We start from the raw sequence: 7,146 nt of genomic DNA, 5'->3' as shown, positions 1-7,146 counted from the left end.
CTTCCTGAATCATTGCTTTTCTGTTTCTCTCTTTCCTAGTTTAGCTATATCCATCTACTTCCTGAGAATACATGTTTTAAAAAAAATATCACAGTTACATTTGGTAATTCTGTAAATAAGGAAACAGGTTATGAAAAATTTTCATCTCTCTAAGTGCTTAAAACAATCACCCACTCTTATCCTATTATACACTGCATATACAGTTTGGCTTTGGACATAAGCCTGCCCTGTTGCTGAGTGTTTTTAAACCTTTAAAGTCTTAAGGACTAGATGGTATGATGGCAGGCACTGGGGAAGATGCTCGAGGGCTCTACTGGGCTGGCATCCGAGCCACTCTGGAAGCTTGGCCTGCTTTGCAGATTGCTGTGGACAATGGCTTTGGGGGCATGCACAGCCAGGAAAAGGCCCAATGGCTTTGTGGTGCAGTGGAGGATTATTTCTTCCACAATGCTGACTTGAAGTTGGATGAGGTGGAAGCTCGTGGGGAGCTGATGACCAATGAGTTGGATACAGTTGTGGAGGATGGGAGTCTGCTCCAGCTGGGATGGGAGCCAGCAGCTGCAGACCATGTTTCAGCACTTCCAGAGAGGTGATGGGGTTTCCCTGAAGGAGATGACCTCTCACATCACCCAAAAGAAGCTTAACGTCACAGCCACTGCACTTAAGACTGGCAAATAGGCAGAGGAGGCAGAAGTGGACATAGTGGAAGAAATGGAGACCACAGCTGAGAATAATGGGGCTCCTACTGAGAGTGTGCCCCTAGGCTGAGCCCTCTGATTCGAATTTCCAGACTATTAAGGAAGAGGATATAGTGGACGATGGCTGGACCATTGTGCGAAGAAAGAAATGAGTGGATCTGGAAATGGCTTTTGAGCCTTTGTTTCTTAGGTGTTTGGAGACTTCTGTAGGGTTGTTGTCCTTATTGTTTTGAGGTTTATAGACCTCTGGACTATTTGTTCACCCTGTTCCCACCCTCTTTCCTGATACCCTATCCAGCTCCTTCCAGGGGTCAAAAAGCCCTAGAGTCCTTGGTTGAGAGGATGATGGGGCTTACCTTACTGTAGCCTCAAGCCTTAAGGTACCAAGTGAATGATTTGGCTGGCTTGTCCAGCACAGTGCCTCTTGGGCATAACCAATGTGAAGAGGGTTGGGGGTGGGGGTGAGTTTGGGTGTGGTTGAAGAAGGGGTTAGACTCTGGTGGACAGTGAGCAGTTGAATTTGTGGAGAGGACCAGCACTCAGCTTTAGGGGGCTGGCCGCTCAGTAATGGGGAGATGAACATGGAGACCAGAGGAGGGGGAGGGAAAGACAGAGACAGAGAGACAAAGACAGACAGACAGACAGAGGCAGAGACAGAGAGGCGCTGAGTATATAAAGGAAAGCGGCTTGTTGGTGCCTCTTCCCTGTCCCTCTAACTCCTCACAGAGCAAGTCCTCTCCCCACCCAAACTTGAGACCTCCCAGAAATGTTCTGCTCTCTTCTTACATTCATTCCAGCTTTCCTATGGTGTTCCCTCAAATTCTAAGCCCAGCTAGGTGGTGAGGTTGGGAAAGTTGGGATGTTTTCTGTCTCTTCCAACCTCTTCCTTCACTTTCCTCCCATCCCATTAAAAGTCCAGGGATGAAGCTTCAGAACTTAATAAAGAATAGCTTCATTCATTGTTTAATCTGTGGATTGACCTGTGTGAGCCATGGAATCAGGCAGACTTGTGGGAGCTGAGCTTCAAAGTTCACCCACAGAGAGGTTTCTGGGATTACCCTCATAGCCTGGTTACTTTGAACAGACAGACAGATAGATGAATGGAATATAACTGTGCTCTGAAAGTTACTGTAAGCCTGAAATAAACTATTTTTCTTTAAAAACAACAAAAAAAGTCTTAAGAACTAGATCAAATACTGGCCACATTGAGGTCTCACATTTGAAGAATTTGTTGCACCACAGTCTACAAAATGGGAGTTCTTCCTTGTCTTAGCAATTTGAGGCTTCCAATGTTTATGGGCCTCCATGCTTATGCATGCTCTTCTGCGTCTTTTCTGCGATTGTTTCCCAAACAGTATTGACCAAACTGCCTCTCTTCACAGCAGGATTGGGAGATGATGCACAATTGTACCTAGCAAGGGCATGATCCTTTTTTACCCTTTGCTTTGGAGTCTTGATCCAACATTAGCCAAACAGTGTGTTGGAAACAGGTGGGTTTTTTAAGGCCTCAATAAACATAGCCATTTGCCCTTGATCTACACCAACAGAGATTAGATCTAAGCATTAAAAATTATCTGGAGTCAAATCAAATTGTTACATGGGCCTTCTTCATACCCCATCCAATCCCTTCAAATACAAGAGGACCCATGTCTCCAGTAAGGGTGGAGTTGGAGGATGAAGCAGAGGACAGAGGATGGACAGGAGCCATCAGTTCTTTGAGTCTCCTTTGAACCATTGATGATCTCCTTTAAAGTCTGTACTTTCTGGCTTCCTGCCATATAAAGCTGTGACTTTCCCTGTCTCTCTATCAAGAAGGTGGTTTCCATTTTCAGGCTGAAATATTCTTAGACTTGCAGCATTTCTGAGTTTTGTTTTAGGTAAAGCTAATCTTCCATAGTGAGTATGTCTACCCTCAAATTCCCAAAGCACTGGTGGCTTGGTTTGTCTTCAGGCCTGTTGTAGAGTCCCATCTCTCCAGAGTCAATTCAGCCTACTAGACAAGAACTTGGCTCTGCCACCATCCTTGAACATTGCACAATCCTCAATTTCCTCATCTATAAAGCGAGACATAATTCTACTCCAATGCTTTACATTTTGAATGGAATAAAAATGATAGGATCTCGTAAGAGAAAATAGAGCCTATCTATACAGTATTTTCACAATAAAATGTATTAAAAAAAAGAAAATAGAGCCTAGTGTAAGAATTATCTATCATACCTATATCATGTCCTTAGTCTAGACAGCACAGATGATTTTTTTTTAAAGGTGGGGGATAACTGACAGTTTCTTCACTGAAGGTCTTCTAAGTGGCTTTGCTATGCTAATACTCATTGCTGGGCTTTGATTTAAGCTGGAACTGCTAGGGGACAGAGAGATATGGGCAACCACTCTCCTCAGATTTTCAGCTGTCCTGTCTTGTTTCCTGCCTGCTGATGCTACTGCCAGCAGGAGGTGACTAGGGCCTCTGTGTAACTGAACCACCATTAATTCTGAGCCAGACAAGCCTCAGAGCGCTGTCTCTCTGCCAGGGCCTATAATAACTCTGTCTGCTCCTGTAGCATATGAGTGAAGGACTTGGGATGTGCAAGGGAGACAACTTTTCTTTCCTTCCTTTTTTACTCTTAAAGTTGCCAGAATTTAAAAATATTCTTACATTTTAAATTATAACTTAAAAAACGTACACTTTCAAGCCATATAAACATATAAAAGGTTAGAAGGGAAACTTTCTCTTTGTGGGTGAGACAGGATTCTAGATCTTTTGCTTTATACAAATAAATATTTGATGAGCAGATCTGCTTGGGTGTTCAGAAGTTGAATGAATGGTCATAGAAAATGTGGTACATGGGCTGGGAATATGGCTTAGTGGTAGAATGCTTGCCTAGCATGTATGAAGCCCTAGGTTCAATTCCTCAGTACCATATACACAGGAAAAGCCAGAAGGGGTGCTATGGCTCAAGTGGTAGAGCACTACCCTTGCGCAAAAGAAGCTCAGAGACAGTGCCCAGGCCCTGAGTTAAGGCCTCAGGACTGGCAAAAAAAAAAAAAAAAAAAAAGAAAATGTGGTACATACCCAATAGGAAGAGATAGATGTCATGTAAATGGAATTATTCAGTATATAGGTGTCTTTCACTCAACATAGTTTATTTGAGAATCTTCTGTGACTTGCTTCAGTTGTTCATTTAATTTTATTTTTGAGTTGTTTAAGTTGTATGTATATATGATTTGATTAAATAAACATAATCAGTTGATTGCCATTTTGATTGTTTCTTGTTCTAGCTATCACAAAAGTAATGGTTGTGAACATGTCCATGTACCAGTTTTTGTGTGGATGTGTTTAATTTCTCTAGGATCAGTGCTGAAAATAGGAATGTTGCACTGTGAAGTAGCTAAATATTTAACTTTTAAAGAGTGTCAGATGTGGGTATGGTGATACACACTTGCAATCTCAGTACTTGGGAAGAAGATCAAAAGTTCAAGCCCAGCTGGGCACTGGTGGCTCATGCCTGTAATCCTAGCTACTTAGGAGTCTGAGGTCTGAGGCTTGAAGCCAGCCTGGGTAAGAAAGGCCATGAAACTCTTATCTCCAATTAACCACAAGAATACTGGAAATATAGCTGTGGCTCAAAGTGGTAGAGCACTGGCCTAAAGAAAAAAGCTCAAGAACAGTACCCAGGCTCTGTGTTTAAGCCCCATGACTGACAAAAAAAGTTCAAGTCCAATAAGACTTCATCATAAGGCTGACAGAATGGCATAAGCAGCAGAGTGCTGCCTGGCAAGCCTGAGGCTCTAAGTTTAATAAGACTTTATCATTAAAAGAAAAAGGAAGGCAGAAAGGCAGATAACAAGGAAGGAAGGGAAGAAAGAAAGAAAGGAAAGAAAGAAAATCAAGTGCCAAATGAATCCCTCAAAATGCCAATCATCAAGATAATAACATGGGGCTAGAAATGTGGCTTGGTGGTAGAGTGCTTGCCTAGATACATGAAGCCCTGGGTTTGATTCCTCAGTACCACATAAACAGAAAAATCTGGAGGTGGCGCTGTGGCTCAAGTGGTAGAATGCTAGCCTTGAGCAAAAGAAGCTCAGGAACAGTGCCCAAGCCCTGAGTTCAAGCCCAAGGATTGGCAAAAAAAATAATAACAACAACAAATGCTTTCAAGGATGTGGGGTTGGGAAAGGAATCCTTACACACAGTTGATGGGAATATATACTACTAGCACAACCTCTATGGAAACCAGTATTGAGGCGCCGCAGTGAACTAAAAATAGACCACCTTATGATCCCACCATACTACTGTTGGTCATATATCTGAAGGAGTGTAAATCAATACATATACCCATGTTTATTGCAGTACTATTCACAATAGCCCAACTGTGGAATCTGTGGGGGTGCTAAGCAACAGATGAATGGATAAAGAAATATACTACATGAGTGATGAAAGATGCATTATACTTACAAACTGATTTGTTGAATGGTAGCCCCTTTGTACGACTACTTAAAGATGATAAAAATGTAATTACTGCAGTATACAATGTTTCTCAGCCATGAATAAAAATGAAATCACTGTCATTTACAGAAAATTAGATGGAACTGGAGATCATGGTATTGAGGAAGATAAGCCAAATTCTGCATGTTTTCACTCATTTGAAGAATCTAGACTTTAAAGAGACACATACACATACACACTCACTCACACACATATATTTATAAAACAATTATAACTACAGAACTGAGGGGACAAAGGAGAGGGAAAAAGCATGATGTGGGGTGAATAATATTAAAATACATTGTTTCTGTATATGAAGATGGCATAAGAAAGCTCACTGAAAGCTGTTAAACAATACAGTAGTAATGGTTATATAATCCATTGAGTGAATGACCCATGATTTATTCCACCAATGTCGTATCATGGACAGTTATGCTATTTCAAATGTGAGAAGTCACACCTATCCTTATATCTAAACCATGACATAGCTGAAGGAGTTTTCTGTGGAATTTCTGGGTCAAATAATATGTACCTTTTAAGTTTAATAGGATGAAGGAATTGTTCTTCAATATATACTCCTACCTTTATAGGAGAGAAGGTTCTGGCTTTTATTGGCTTTATTAGTGTGAACCTTTCTCAAATACCAGATAATTTCCTTCTGGACAAATCTAATAGCCTTTATTATTAGATTCTGAAAGATTCAGAGCCCTTCCAGGAGGGTTTGAAGAAAGATGGTAATTTCTGCCCTGGTCAGATAGGGTAGCCTCTTATAAAAAAGTTCATAAAATACATGGGCAAATGGAAATTTACCAAGATTTGCTTAAGTATTGGAGGGTTGTAGGCATCTCTGCACTGAGGCCCAAAAGGGGAAAACCCCCTCTAGTAACCTGGCATTCACAGTGAGCTGCTTCCCTAGTGGGTCCGCATTCCCTCCTGCTTTGCATTATATTCATCATGGTCTTTCTTCATGATAGCTCAGGTACACAGCAGGTTCACAGGGGAAAATGAAAGTACAGTGTGGCTGCAGCACAAAGTTACACACTTCTATCTGATTTTTAATCCTTTTCCATGGTGTCATTTGGTCAAATTACAGACATTGTGAGGGACCTGTTAGATGTTAAGGACTGTTCTAGAGGCTTGGAGGGAAAACAGAGTGTAGGACAGTCTACCATCTTCAGAAATGGTATAGTACAGGCAAGACAGGGTTAGAAACAATTCAAAAGCAACAGCAACAGGGGTCATCAGTGGAACACATGAATAATCTCTGCCAAGTGCATTTCAGTAGTGAACTCTGCTGAGTCAAGGAAGAAACCACTCTGGGTAGAGAGAGATATAGCAAAATACTCAAAAGTCACCTTCTAGCTGGGCATTGTCAGGTGCAGGCTTATCCTTCCAGGACTTGAGAGGCTGAGGTAGGAAAATCATGAGTTTAAGGCCAGTCTGAAACTGTCTCAAGAAACAAAAAAGATATAACTTTTAAGGAGACTTCGTCTTCTCTAAATCTCCAAAAGCCCACCGCTGGCACTGTTAGATCAAAAAATGAACAGGAACAAGCCTGAGAATGTCTTGCTTGGGTGTAGGCAGCAACCATCGCTCCTTCCATTAAACTATCTTGCACATTTTTAACTGTAGCCCAAGTACATTCTTCATACTTTTTTCATCAATGGTATCAATTAGCCATTGCTGCATAACAAAGCAGCCTAAGACTTTCTGAATTCAAATAGTAGCCATTTAATATGTTCATGGTTCTATAACCTAAGGTGTTTTCTGAGCAGTTCTTCAGCTAGTTTCTTCTGGGGTCACCCCTGTGGCTGCCACCATCGGGAGACGTGAACAAGGCTAGATGATTCTAAACACCCTTACTCCCACAACTAGTACTTCATTTGGGTGGCTGGGCAGCCAGCCACTAGTTGTGGTTGTGTCTTCCTCTGTATAGCCTCCTCAGTAGTCTAGATTTGTGTGTAT

At 41.7% G+C, this 7,146-nt stretch overlaps 1 pseudogene; it reads left to right on the top strand.

Annotated features, from left to right (window-relative positions):
- The first annotated feature begins 275 nt into the window (after positions 1–275).
- Positions 276–850, top strand: LOC105989890 (annotated as a pseudogene).
- The last annotated feature ends 6,296 nt before the right edge of the window (positions 851–7,146 follow it).

This window comes from Dipodomys ordii, unplaced genomic scaffold (genome assembly GCF_000151885.1).
Source record: "Dipodomys ordii isolate 6190 unplaced genomic scaffold, Dord_2.0 Scaffold60, whole genome shotgun sequence".
NCBI classification, from domain to species: domain Eukaryota; kingdom Metazoa; phylum Chordata; class Mammalia; order Rodentia; family Heteromyidae; genus Dipodomys; species Dipodomys ordii.
The sequence above is the reverse complement of the archived record's forward strand: the minus strand, read 5'-3'. Positions and strand labels throughout refer to the sequence as shown.